Raw genomic sequence first — 3,346 nt, forward strand, 5'->3', positions numbered from 1 at the left:
TCGTCTAATCATTGTTCTTTAATTTTTATATTAAAAAAACACCCATTTCAGATAACTCTATTTTGCAGAACAAATACAAGGGCTTGATTTATGTTTATTGGGATGTTTGTGAAATGTTTATCACTATGTACATGTATTGAGATCTGTGATGAAAGAAACATATTCCATGATGTGTTGTGATAATATTCAATACTCTCTTTATTTACAATGCATTTACATTTGATATAATAACCCAAATTTAGATATTATTATACTTAACTCCTCCTGATTATGATTATGAAAGGATTACAGTATATGAGCAAGAATGAAAGACAGCTCACTCTCTGTTCCATGAATTCTACTTCCAACTTGTTATTAAACCCTGGATAAGCTGCATCACCTCAGGTATGGCAAAAAACCCACACAATGACTAATGTTTTAATGTAATTAATCAACCCAGAAAAAATCTTTGGGATTTTTATACATACCACTATGCATGAATTTGAATAATTATCATGATTTTTTCTGTGTACAAGAAAAATAGAGAAGTACATTTTACTCTTCTCCCTCTTTTTTCCCCAAACAGCTCACTGCAGCAAAAGTTAACAACAAATGGCGTTGAAGGAGCTCTCAGGAGTGCAATTGTTTTATTATTGCTAATATTTTGACCAATTATTATTGTTGTAAAAAAAAAGAAAAAAAAATGTTCTGTTTAGAGCAGCACTAATTCTTGTTAAATAGTGTGTATTACACAATTTATTAACTTACAAAAGATTTGTATTGCACATTATTACAATTTCTAATTTAATTATGTCTAGCTACACATCTTATTACAAATTCATAGTACAAATGTTTGTTCTTAACTTTCATAAGCTAAAACAGTACTTTAGTTAACACCTTAAATTGCAACAAGGCCTTTTTATAGTTCTTTAATTCCTTCAATTCCTTCAAATAAAGCATAACAATTAAGTAAAATTATTACAGAGGCAAAAATAAAAGCATACAAAAACAACTAGTGCAGCCCCAGAATATCACCATGGTTAATGTCACAAGACATTACTTCAGGAAGTTTAGTAAACTCAGTGTATTTGATATTTTCTATCTACACAACCAAATTATGACACAAAACCTTTTACGATTTTATTCTAGCCTCTCTTTTTAGACATTCTCAAAACCAAGAAGATCTAACTATGATACAAAGCTTACCATTAAGTTAAAAATACTTTCAGTCACTCAGTGTATCGCTGAGCAGATCTGCTTAGTTCACCATTATTGGACTTGTGTTAATGTTTCAGCAGTTTAAAGCTGTCTGCAGGAGGGTTTAACATCACTTTTCTCTTAAAGGTCCAGCGTTCATCAAAGACCATGAAAAAAAGCTGAATAAAATGCTATTTAATACTTTTTTTGAGTATAACGATAGGCTATGAGTTTAAATGATCCGTTTCTTTGTTTTAAATCAGAACTTGATTTTGAAAGGTCATAAAAAACAACAAAAACAAAAACAATAATGTTGACTTTGCCTTGTGCTTTTGAATTTTGTTACATAAAACACCACACATTACATTATTAAAATCTTGGAAATTTTATGTTTGTAGAAATAAGTTGTAATCCTTGGGGCCAAAATTTTGCACTCAGATGTACATTATTTAATTAAACAAAAATACACTTACAGTGAATTCAGAACGACCCATTAATTTTGTTAATTTTTATGGTCCAGGCTTATGCTAAAATGCTTTTTTCCCTCCATATTAATCTACAGTCCATACCGCATAATTCAATTCAATTCATTTTTCTTTGTATAGCGCTTTTAACAATTAACATTGTCTCAAAGCAGCGTTACACAGATAATGTGGTGATAAAAATGAATATGTTCTTTATAAGTGTAGGTTTTTCCCTGATGAACTGTGGCAAGGAAAAACTCCCCGAGATGGCATAAAGAGGAAACCTTGAGAGGAACCTGACTCAAGAGGGAACCCATCCTTATCTGTGTTTCACCGAATGTCTATTTATTGCAGATAAACGATGTTGTGGGGTACAGTGATGGTGATCAGAAGCAAACTGTAGTCCTAAGTCAGTGTAGCAGACTGTTGACATTATCTACAGTCCAAATCCATTATCAAAGCTCCTGTTCTTACTCTGGAATTTCATGGAACTGCCCAAGGCGTAAATGAAAAACCGTTCCCAGCTGCACAGAATGGCCTCTAAAAAACCCCAGATTGCTTTGCAAATGTATTAAAAATAGTAAAATTTAAATATTGCATTAATATAAGTATTTTTACCCTTGTGTACACTTAAACCTTGGTGACATTTATGTAGCCTAAATGCTTACAATGTCTTCAGTGTTGGGCTTTGCATTTGACACAGAGGTCTTTAGTGGTGTCTTTCCTGTATCATTCCACCTCTTAATACCATTATGACACCACGACTATAGAAACCATCAATATTATACAAAATGCAGTATTAAAGAGCATTGCATCACAGACAGGTATCACATGCAGTGACAATAAATGCTATTACTAAAGCAAGAAACCCATTGAACACATCTCAACAAGTCTCCTTTCACTGTAGCCACAGCTGGGCTGCCCATCCATGCTGCCTGCTCGTCTATTATTTCTGTGCATTATGGTTTTCCTGTAGATTTCAAATGAAGTGTGTTTTTGTTATATTCCACACAAAAATAGAAATATATAAGTAAACACAAAAGTATAAATGTTTCATGGAAAAGCTTCACAACTGTTTTTAACTGTTTTGACTGAGCTTTTCAGCTGAGCTGCTGCTCATGATGTCCAGCTTGTAAGTATATCCACAACCAAAAAAAAACCAAAACGAAAAAACCCCCAAAAAACAGCCATTAAATCCACATGAATATATGTGAGCTTTTGCAGTTTGCTACAGGAGCAGTTTGCAAGCACTAACTAGTGCACTGTCTAACCATCCAATATAAGTATGGGAAAATGCAGGTGTTATTCTATGCCTGCTTAATGGTCTTGGATTGGCCAACTCAAAATCTGATTGGTTAAAGCATCAGCCTTTGATCAAAAGGGATTCGAAGCTCAGGTGCCTGCAGTGTTAATTGTGGATGGCTTACGGCAGTTTTCTTTCTCCCTGGCAACAAGTGATGCGATGGCTGAAATCTAATTGGATAGAAAATCTAACCTAAAATGACAGTATGTTGTGCTGCTCCTTGAAGCTGTGAATCCAAGAGGAAAGCTATGAAATGAACACAATATACTATTGGGAATAATTAAATACTTATGCATGGACAAAAATACATTCAAATATAAGTCCGTGATTCTGGTAGTGTTGCTGGTCCTGACAGTCTGCCATTGCATTTCTGTGAATCATTTTGAAAATGGCTCTACACATT

This window comes from Silurus meridionalis, chromosome 26, assembly GCF_014805685.1.
Source record: "Silurus meridionalis isolate SWU-2019-XX chromosome 26, ASM1480568v1, whole genome shotgun sequence".
Lineage (NCBI taxonomy): Eukaryota > Metazoa > Chordata > Actinopteri > Siluriformes > Siluridae > Silurus > Silurus meridionalis.